Below are 12,559 nucleotides of genomic sequence, written 5' to 3'. Positions count from 1 at the left end.
TATATTTATATGATAGTTTTTATATAATGAACATATCAAATCTTGATTAGATGGCCATAAAATGTAATTATTATCTCCATTCGTTTTAAAAAAAAAAAAATAAAAAAATACGAAATAACCTAATATGATTAACATTTATAACTATAATTAATGATTTTCATAATAAAGATTTGATAATAGCTTTTGTATACTCCATCATTTTTGCTTAATTTATTATAAGAAAATTAAACAATCACATTAACTATAAATAAAAAAATCTAATTTTTTCTATATTTATATTTTGATTTTTAAAACGACTATAAAATAATAAAATTGTTCAAACTCTTACAATGAAAATTTTGTGAACAATGCTTTTATGTTTTTTTTTGTAATAAAAAGATACAAATAATCATAAAATCATATGAATATAAAATATCATTTAATATATACTAGGTGACCGTCCGCACCTGTGCGGGCATAAGAACATGACCGGCCTGCATCATGTGTTCTCTTCGACCCGTACCTCACGAGAGGGACACACAGTCGATCGTATGAAGAATCAGATATTGTGTGTATGTATAATTGCAACGTCACAAAAATTTTTTGTGTTTTACGAAGATATTTCATTCAAAAAATGGAATAAATAGTGTATAGTTTTAGGAAGTAACAGATTTTATATTATCATTAATTAGAATTGTATTGTATATGTTTTGTAATTCTTTATTTTAGGTGAATAATATTATTTTTCTATAAATAATAAACAACATTTATGTATATATAATAAAAGAAAATATAATAAAAATCAAAATATATCCATAAATAAATAAAATATATGAACTACATTTCTCGATAAAGAAAGCAAATTCAATTAGAAACTTGCAAAAAACTAAATAAATTTTGTAAGCAATTTGACGGGTTAACATTATTTGATAGATTTATAAATTTCTAAAATTTTTTCACATGAACAAAATACTTTAATTGGCCTCCTTACATCGGTCTCCTACATCCTCACAACTCCTCATCTCAAATACAAAAAATAAATAATTGCAACAGTTTATTATTTTAAAACTTTGTATTTGGAAAAAAAAGTAGATTAAAATTACGTACCGTGACTACGACTATTTGAAAAACTTGTTTGTAGACAAATTCAATATTTTTGTCTGCGGCTTTTTTCTTTACCAGTTATTAGGATTTTTAAACTAGATCTCGACTTAACTCTTGAAAGTGCAACTTTGCCTTGCATTTGTAAGCATTTTATAAATTATTTTAAATTATGATAAATTTATTCTTTAAACAATGATAAATAATTAAAATACTATATTAATAAATATTTTGAATTTTGTATATTTAAAATTGTTATTATATAATTTATTCGAAACAATTCATCAAGTAGAGTATAAAACTATTATAATTATCTTATATAAAATTCGTTCATGTATTTTATAGTTTATAAATATTAAAAGTAATAAACAAAACATTATAAATCATTCTATAATTTCAAAAATTAGTTTCCATAAATTGTTATTTGTAATATTCGTTAGATTATAAGGCAAGTGATGTTAAATGATTTTAGACTTATCTTCAACTTTTAGATATAAATTAAATAAATAAAAAATTAATAACAAATCGACCCAATCAAATTATAACAATTTCTTGAAACATTCACCTATGAACCCATTCTGCGATAGATCAGTCCACGAGATTCACACAAAAAAATCTAAATCCCTTACAGGTTGGGTTACTTAAATGTGACATTTGTCAATTTGACCTATATGCACCATGTTGGTAAGTTGACCACGATTATGGTGGAAACTAATATCCGGTTATAATAAAAAGGTAGCTGGTTCGATTATTAATTTTCTAGGTTTTTTGACTGCTTTGAAACATGACCTCATGAATTAAATAAAATGCATAATGCTAGCTTACTTATAGATAGTATATTCAACAAAAAAATAATATAAAATAGTATTACTAAATGATACTATGTAATACTTTCTCCGGACTATATTCAACAAAAAAAGAGAAAGTACTAAAGAACCTCTTCAATAACTGCTTTAACTTGGCTAAGTTTCTCAGCATGTTTAAGGTCTTCTGGATCACTATCACTCTCACGACCTGGTCTACATATAAAAAAGGAAGACCATATTGTCGTTACCAGTATTCAACACATGGAAAGGATAGATCAGACATGCTTTTGGAAATAAGACACAAAGAGTTGAGTTCATAGTTCTACCTTGTACGGGGAACTAAATTCTTGTTGCATCTAATGGTCTTGTAACTAGTCTGCACTTTTTAGTTTTGTCTACAAAAAAAAAATATATAAAATGAATCAATGCTCTGATAAAAGATGGATGACAGAAAAGCTAGAGCCTCTCGCACCTCAGCTCTTGGCTTTCCACCATTGTACTTCAGCATCAAGTTTAACAGTTTCTCCTCTGTAACATTTAGTTTCACCTTCTGTTTTGGAGTTCGATCGCCATTGTCATGTAATACAAAATTTAACAGATAGAAATATAGATGAGATAAAGGTGATTTATATGCTAAGAAACTACTGTCAAATAACAGCAATGATACAACGTAGCTCTTCTGAGTTCCCATTGCCTTGGCGGTTTAGTCCTTTATTAGGCTGTACATGTTTATTGAACTTCCAAGGCAAAGAGGGTGGCAGAGGCGATGAAAGATGAGGAGCCTTTGCGTCTAAACACATTTTTCTAGCACACACAACATCGTCGTAATACCTTAATAGTATGAGAGGAGAGATTTGTGAATAATACTTTAAAGAATGTAAAGAAATGTTTGTTTTAACATTGGGTGTCTCCTATATATTACAGTCGATTTTTCTTATATTAATGACGCACAATTTTTGCACAATAAATAATGAAATCATTTAAAGAAAGATATTAAATGTGTATTGTCAATAAATGATTTGCATATGATATGATTTTAACTTGCGCAAGTAATACATATTAGAAAGGTAAGTTATTAAAACAAACAACCTAATTAGAAACATTAAAAAATATTTTGTAAGCAATGTAATAATATGATATCAATATGCGCAAGTTTACCGTTTGAATAATAAGGAAATTTTTTAATATTTTCTAATTCTAAATCTTGCTCAAGGGTAAACTAAATCGATATATTTAATGATTTCAACTTGCGCAAGTAATCACCATATTGTGAATAAGTGATTTGCATATTTAATGATTTCAACTTGCGCAAGTAATCCATATTAGAAAGGTAGTTATTAAAAACAAATTTTGTCAATAAGTTATTTCATATTTAATGATTTCAACTTGCGCAAGTAATCCATATTAGAAAGGTAAGTTATTAAAAACAAACAACCTAATTAGTAGGGGTGGGCACTTTACCCGATATCCGAAGTGGCACCCGAACCTGATCCGAAAATGTATTCAAGTTTTTTATTTAAAAAATTAACAAAAAGTTACATCCAATTTTTTTAATATATAACTAAATTAATTGCCTTTTTAGTTTTTAAAATTTTATGTCCAAATCTATTAACCATTCAATCTATTAAAAATAAAAAAATAGTTAACCGAAAGTTATATTTTTAAATATAAGAAACTTGAGAAATAAAAATTTTAATTTTTTTTTTTCAAAATCGAATATCCGAACCCGATCTGAAATAACTGAATCCGAACTAAAAATACCCGACCCCGACCCGAAGTACAGAAATACTCCGAACGGGTTCTACACCTCTATATCGAAATACGACGAAATCCCAAAATACTCCGACCCAAACCCGCGGATACCCGAACGCTCACCCTACTAATTAGAAACATTAAAATATTTTCTAAGCAAATGTAATTAATAGATATCAACATGCGCAAGTTTACTTTGTGAATAATAAGGAATGTTTTTAATATTTGTATTAGTTCTAAATCTTGCCCAAGGCTAAACTAAATCGATAATTATTATCCCCTAGCTATATATGGGTTTAACGAAATCGACAATAGTTTTGGGCTTGTCTACATAAACGATTGATTAGAATAAATGAAAAAATAAATTTAAAAAAATCGACCAATAAAATTATAACAATTTTTCTGAGAAGCTCTATACTAATGACATGTCAGCAGAAATCACTAAAGTGACTTCTCTTTTAATGTTAGGAGGATTCAGACGATATATATTTAGTACTTAAATTAAACTACATATTGTATAATACTAAATATGTTAATTTCAAAATTTTCATTGAAAATTATTGAGGCCTGAATATTTTAATTTTGAAATTTGCATTGATTTTTTAAAAGTTATTATAAATTATTAAAATTATTAAAAATTTCATATTGAAATTTTGTGATTAATGATTTAAATGTTTTTGGTTACAACAGTATACAAATTACAAATGTTAATAAAATCATATGGGTAGAAACTAGGAAACTTCAATTAAATATTCATATTAAAATATACTAATAATTTGGTGGTAAATATTTTTGAATGGATTTGGAAATGTTTTTTAAAAGGATCTAGGATATATAATAATTAGAGATTAAGTAAATCTAAGGGTTATTGAAAATCTTAGTAATAACAAGTTCGTAATTTTCAAAAAAAACCAACCAACAAAGTTAGGCTAGTTCTAAATAAAAACTTAAAAAAAATATTCTACCTAGAATCCGTTGGATCAACTTTATTGTTAGTCTGGTGTTTTTTATGTAAATAAAAAAAACTAAAACAACATAAACATAACAAATATACATAATTTTGCCATGAAAGAATTATTTACATTCTATTATAATAGATAAAAAAATCACATTATATTACAATGTAAAAAAACAAAAAAACAACATAATGACAAACATAAATACTAACGTGGCCTCAATTTGGAACAACATAAACAAACAAAAACTTTACACCAGTAATCTCGTGCTTATAATTGAAAAGAATAACTATTATATTTGTAAAAAATCTAAGTTTTATTCTGCGCTAGTGCGGATTATCACCTAGTATATATATATTAAACTGCTACACATAATCTAGTCAATTGTGTTAAATACATTTTTTTTTTTATAACTGAATTGTGTTAATACATTCCTTATACTATTAATCGAATAAATTCACATTATCTATGTTGTGAACCTTGGCCTCACAAATTAAGATACTTTTATACCGTGATTTTTAGCTATATATATGTTCATTTATAAACCGAACATGGAATTTCTTCAATAAATACAAAAAGTGAAATCAGAATTTTCAAATTGATCAGCCACCTCGTGAAAATCCTGTAGATCAGGAAAAAACAATAGTCATCAAAACTGTAGTTTTTGGAATAATTGTAAAAAAATAAATTTATGCACACTGTAGATTAAGGGGGAGCCCCATTAAAAATGGGTTTCAACAGTTTTTAATGTCAAATAAAGACAAGCAAAGATGATAAACTGAAACACCAACGGGATTTGGACCTGAGGAGAGTGTGGATGGATTTACAAAGCCACCCTTGACTCCTTGAGTTCTTGCTATCAATAGAAAGACATAGTGGCGTGTGTCTCCAAAACGATACACAAAGACAAAGAGAAGTTTTATTCAGCTTGTGGAAGATTGTGGATGTGTGGACTTCGGAAGGAAGGACGTTGTTTAGTCGTGGAGCAAACAATATATTTTTCTTCCTTTTTAGTTTGTGGAATCTGTAATTATACAAACGGTAGCTTTTGATTTTCTATTATTGAAATGAATCATTGCATGAGTGACGGTTCATACTTTCATAAATCTAATTGATGTTCCCGATTCATCATTTATATGATTTGGAAAGAACAGAAATTCTAGATATTTTTACCCTTTTTAGCATAGTGGTTTTGTATAGCAGATATCACTCTTACCATAGTTTTAAGTTAACTGAAGATGTACAATTCTAAAAAGTGAGACGTTGGTGACATTAATAAAAACTGAGTAGCATATAAATTTTAATTGGAAATAGAGTTATTTATATTATACATATTAATTTAATCTATTTCGTAATCATTACATGCATTGTACCAAAAATAAAATCTATAACATGCATTTCTTCATAATCAATACATATTTTGTTTATTATATTTAAAATCAGTTTTCTTCTATTCCAATTGGATAAAGTACTCATAAATTAAATGGTCAAAATTATAAAGAGAAAGATCCCAAAGTTGGGAGTGGAGTCCAGTCCATGTGTTACTCTCAAATTGGCTGTGCCTTAGTTTAGGGCTTTAAAGATGAACTAGGATATAAGACCTGCGCTGTGCGCAGGGGTAAATTTATATGAAATTATTTAAGAAATATTGTATGAAAAAATTATATTATTGATCGAATTAATATATTTGGCTCTTAAACAATTTTTTTAAACTTTTTGTTAATTACATGATTTGTTTACTAATGAACTGATCTCATTATTAAAATATTTTAGGTTAAAAAATTATTTATCGCATATAAAAACCTAACGTTTAGGCCGATGAATCTCATGTGTACTATTTGGTTACAATGAAACTATGTCAGCTCGGTTTTATATCATGATTAGCAATTTAAAAGATAATTATGGTTATGAAAAGTTTACGTTCACGTGTCAATTCTATCTATCTTCGATAGTTTTCTCTTTTTTGTGTCATTTTGGTTATTACTCGATATAAATATTGATTTTTGAGTTTATTCTCATTTCTTTCTTTTATTTTGGACCGAGATTTAGAAAATGTTTAAGATTCAAAATTATTAAAAAGATACATATTTAGGTTAAGATCTGCGCCTTGTACAGAATGAATACTTTTTTATATTTTTTTCCATATTATGAAATAATAAATAATAATTATATATTAAATAACTAAGAAATCAGTTACTATTATATAATAAATTGGCTTGCACATGTAAATCAAATGACCGCTCTTGTTTATTCGCAATCATTTTAGAATAAATAAATCAAAATAATCAATCTTATCTATCGTATATGATAAATAAATTAAATTTAAATGATATGAAGTATATATATATATATATATTAACATAAACACATATTAAAATAAAATTATTTATTTATATGATTTTATTATTAGTGTATCTTATTATAGAAATTAATTTAAACATTGATCACAAAAGTTTATGTGAGACTTTTAACAGTTTAATAATTTATACTCGTTTTGAAAAATTCAAAATACAACATATAGAAAAAAATCTAAATTTTTAATATATGAAAATGTAATTGTATAATTTATTTTAATAGTAAAGAATTAAACAAAAATGATAGAAATCATACATATTATTAGCAAATCTTCATTATTTAAAATCATTAATTACTATATATATCATAATCATATTAGATAATTCCGTAGGTTTTATTTAAGGAAATAATATATAATAAATAACAACCTTTCTTTAGTTAATATCATATGATATCATATAGTTGATATTAAATGTTTCTAGTGAGATCTAAAAATCAAATTGGACCAACATGTTTTTCAATTTTAATGTGAGGCTGACACGTAGGACTAATTAACTACCTAATTGATTGACACATAAGCAAGGGGTCTTTTTAATTATTAAAAAATGAGGTTACATCTTTTCAAATGTTCCTCAATTAATATATAGGGGATATTGGTTAGTTTGAGAATAAATTAGTCGAAAGCAATGTATAAATTTTAACACTAAATAACAATTCTTAATGTATAACAATAAAAAGGAGAGAATATATGCATTGCATGCATCCATGAAACTAGGGAGTAGGGAGGACAGCTTCAAAGGGACCATGACTTGCCCTAAAGCAGATGGAAACTGTGTGGGGCTTTATATTCTTCTTTTTTTTGTTGCATGTATTTATAAGCAAACTAAAATTTTAAAATATATGCCTAATTTTTTGTATAGTTCTAGGTGATTAGTGGTTGATTGTTTCTAGTTCAACCGGGCTTTTGAAAATGATTCATATGTAAAACAAAACGAACTTCTTAGTTCTATATAATACACTTTATAGCTCAAGAGGCCATCTTTCATAAATTCAAGTATTAAAACAAAGGTTCACTACATTAAGCAAATACTCCACCGAACAAAAATATTTGGGGGCCAAAAAAATATTCTATAAATAGAATTGGAGAGCACATCACTTGGTCGCAGAAACAAAGATGGGCAAGTTCAAAGATCCAAAACATTGTGGGAACCACCGTCCACCAACCACCAAAATTTTGGAAATGGCTCTACTTGGAATGTGGGAAAGTTGTTAGCTCCTCAAATCTCTGAAGTCTCTTTATAGTCTTAACTCTTAAACCCTAAAATCTTTAATTCCCACTTTTAAGTACTCTTAATCCGTTTCTAATAATATTTTAACATATCTACTAACGGTATCAACATAACATCAAAGACATGCTTCCATACCACACTTTATTTAGCAAAAAATGTTAAGTACAACTAGCACCATAAATACTTCTTTGTACTCTATGATCAAAACATACGTCCATACACATTTTATAATTAATAATATTTTTATGTTAATTATTACACATGTTGTGAAATAAGAGCTGTTTGTTGCCAAAAAAAAGATGTGAAATAAGAGTTTTTTTTTTATCTCACAACCTGAGGCGAGAATATTAAAACTTGAAAGCCTGAAAATCTGTAAACAAGACTGGGAAACTTAAAGAGCCAGAAGAAATTTGTCACAGAACAAAAAAAATCAAGTGAAAGAAAACACTTTTTCTCCAGGGGATATGACCAAAGTATCATGTGTCAGTGATTCACTGAACTTAAAAAAATATATAATTACTTCTTTTGTACAAATTATGTCAAACTTGACTCATACCATACATTCAAACCCAAAACCTTCTAAGTTATAACATGGAGAGTTGGAGACCAAGCGATTGTATCAACGAGCTTCACTGTCGGAGAATCTCTGGAGCTAGAAGGACTCTTGTTTTTGGTGAAGGACTGAGCTGAAGGACTGAAGGACTGATTCTCTGTTCTGGTGGCAGAAAATTATCACATGTGAAGCATTCATGCCTTCTCCATCTCTGCAGATATCTACACAAATAATAAATACGCCATCAACAACAAAAAGAAAACCCGTATCTTTGCTCTGTGATCATTAAAAAGTCATTTAGAATTGGGACAAGGACGCATTACAGCGTCTACTAGAAAAGGAACGTTAAAACTGATTTGATTAAGGGGCTCAGAATGATAAAACTACACAATCCTCGAATCAACAACGCTTCAATGGCTGCGCCATTAGTAGCAATATGGGAAGGTATATTACCGGTGAGGGCGAGGTGGAGGGCCACTCCAGGTCCAACTGGCTTGGTGAAGGGACAGGTCCTAAGCTTGGGAGATGAGTAATGTTTGAGCCATCCAAGAAGAACCTCTATCTGCAGCCATCGGACCTCCTAATTGGTGATTATTGTATTTTCCACGAAACTGAGTTCCAACTGAAACAAAAGACATTTTACTAAAACCTGCAGAATTTCCATTTAGGTTGCCTATTGTTTTAGCAAAAAAACTGATTTCAACGTAAACAGAGGTGGAAATTAGATGACAATGAACACATATGAGAGGATTATTTCTGGGAGTTTCATATAGGAGAAAGCACAAGAGACAAATCAACATAATTGCATAGCCAATCAGCAAAAAACCACAGAACATATCGCCTAAATGTAAGATATGGTAGTGGACTAGGCAGATGTGGCTGTCCCTGCGGAACCGCTGGGAACCTGACTATAGATTGGTTCAGTTAACGAGCTATAGCTAGTCAAAAACATAAATCACAATGATGGAAACCAAAGAAAACCAATTAAAAATGTGTGAAGTGTGAAAATGCTGAGGAGGGGGTTGCGTCTTGTAGCTACTGGCTCTTGTAATCCGAAACCAGATGACATATGAGGTTGAATGGCTGGCTTTGGCGGGATAGATTGATGAAACTGCTGAGGTTGTGGAGCCACTTGCGGATCAACTTTGGGAGCCTAGATGAACAGAGTTGCAAAAGAAAGATGGGGCCGTTTGTTTCTCCATTTGGATGAATCATTTGGATGAAGATGAGAGCGTTTTGTTTGTTTAGACACTAAAAGTGCAACTCATTCAGATATATATCCTGATCCGATGATTTTTGGAAATTATGCTTAATTTTGTCATTCAGCTGAACCAATTTGGATCATTTGAATTGAGATGGATCATTCATAATAGATGTATTAAAATGTCTATTACCCACTATAATGTCTATTTGCCACTAATGTAATTACCAAATACCAACCTAACATAATTCATTTTTGTCACATACGAAAACTGACAAACTACAAAAAATGTTTTCCTGCGAAAATCGAAAAAACTATTTTTTCACGCCAGAAACCCAAAAAACGCAATTTCCCGCCAAAATTGCAAAAACGCATTTTCTCGTCAAAAAACTGCAAAAAACGTATTATTTTCCCGCCAAAACCGCAAAAACGCGTTTTCCCCGCCGAGAACCGTGCGGAAATGCTTTTTCCTGCCCAAAACAAAAAAAATCTTATTTTCCCGACAAAACCGAAAAAAATCTCATTTTTCCGCAAAATGCAAAAAACATGTTTTCCTGCAAAAAAAACACCTTTACCCCCAAACCGCAAAAAAAAAAAAAATCAGTTTTCCCGCCAAAAACGTGTTTTTCCGCAAAAATCGCAAAAACATGTTTTCCTGTCAAAACAACAAAAACATGGTTTCCCACCAAAATCACAAAAACGCATTTTTCCGTCAAAACCGCAAAAACGTGTTTTTTCGCCAAAATCGCAAAACACGTTTTCCCGCCAATAACGAAAGATCTCATTTTCTCGCCAAAACCGAAAAATTTGGTTTTTTCCCGCGAAAATCGCAAAAACGGATTTTCCTCCAAAACTGCAAAAAAACGCGTTTTCCTGTCAAAAATGTCCTTTTCCGCCAAAATTGCAAAAACCGCAAAACCGTGTTTTCTCACCAAAACCTAAAATTTGTATTTTCCCGCCAAAATAGAAAAATCTCATTTTTCCCGCCAGAACCAAAAAATCTTGTTTTCCCGCCAAAACCGAAAAAATATGTTTCTCATTAAAACCGAAAAAAACTTTTTTTCCCGCCCAAACCGCAAAAAGAAAATCGTTAATTTTGAGTTAATTCTAATGTAAATATATTAAACTAAATAATTAAATGTAATATAGTTAAAATTAATATCAAACATATGATTAAACCAACACAAGGGTATTTTGGTAATTTGTTTACTAAACTCATTTGAATAGAAATGAAAATAAAGAAACAAACATAATATTCATTTAGATGATTCATCTAGATGAGCCATGTGGATGGACAAATAAACAATCACAAAAATCTGAATGGATCATCTGAATAGATCATACAAATGAATCATTTGGATGGAGATGACAAATGGTGAAACAAACAGCCCCATACAGAAAATGTCCAATAGTATATGGTTTCAATCTGACCCGACCCGCCCTATGAAACATTCTTGGCTCAAAAAGATTAATTAAACATGATTTGTATAGTTTTTCTTTAATAACATAAATTAAAATTCCATAAAGATACAATTAATTTTTTTTATTTCTTATAGTTTACACATATAGGTGTTCTCAAAAAATTTTGTGATAAATCAAAAGTATATATATACCTTTGTTATATTTTATTTTTTGAAGTATATGAAACTATAATTAACTTCAAACTAATATTTATATCCGTTCTTTTTATTATTTACATGTGTTTGATCTTTAAAACTAGAGAAATTCTTTAGGATAGACCTAAAATTTTTTTTGTCACAAATATAGACTTTAAAAAGAATGATCAAAATAGACTTAAATGTTTTATAAAAAAATAAATATATACTTATAACCTTAGGGTTAATTAATCTAAACATTGTGATTTAGAGTTAAGCATGGCCGGCTTAGGGCATGGGACAATGGGGCGTGGGCTCTCCAGGGTCCAAACATTTTTTAACTTAAATAGTATGAAAGAAGGGCCCAATTTTTCTAAAAATAATTACGTGTAGGGGTCTAAAATTTTTAAATTATCCATATATACATGTAAGAAAAACCTAAAAAAAATTTTGCATAAAAGCCCACTAATATCTTGAGTCAGCCCTGTTAAAGTGTGGTTTAGGATTTAAAGTTTAGCGTTTAAAGTTTAGTGTTTAGAGTTTAGAAGTGGGGTTTTAGGGATATGATTTCAATTTTTTTTTTTAAAAAAAAAAATTCAAAAAATGTTGTTTTAGTCATTTTAGTTTGGGAAATTGCCACAAATAGCACATTCATAGTACCACTTTTCATGTTTACACTAACCACTTTTACCATCACTTTTAATGAAGGGTAAAAGACAATTATACCCTTAGGGTTAACTAATCTAGATTTAGGGTTTAGAGTTGAGGGGTGGGGTAGGATTTTTGGAATGTGAAATTTAGAATTCTAATAAATATATAAATAAATACTTAGAAAATATATAAAAAAATTTTAAAAATAGTTTCAAACATAATTTTCGTTTTTTTAAAAAGCAATTTGAAAAAACTTTGAAAAAATGCAATTTCAAAAAAATTTCAAAAAAAAATTTCAAAAAAAAAAGTTTATAAAAAGTGTTCGAATTTGAAAAAGTATAATTAGAAAACATAAAAAAAATTTTACTTTTTTTTTTATTT

The sequence above is a fragment of the Brassica napus genome, unplaced genomic scaffold, assembly GCF_020379485.1.
Source record: "Brassica napus cultivar Da-Ae unplaced genomic scaffold, Da-Ae ScsIHWf_1137;HRSCAF=1614, whole genome shotgun sequence".
Lineage (NCBI taxonomy): Eukaryota > Viridiplantae > Streptophyta > Magnoliopsida > Brassicales > Brassicaceae > Brassica > Brassica napus.
This window is presented reverse-complemented; position numbering follows the sequence as displayed.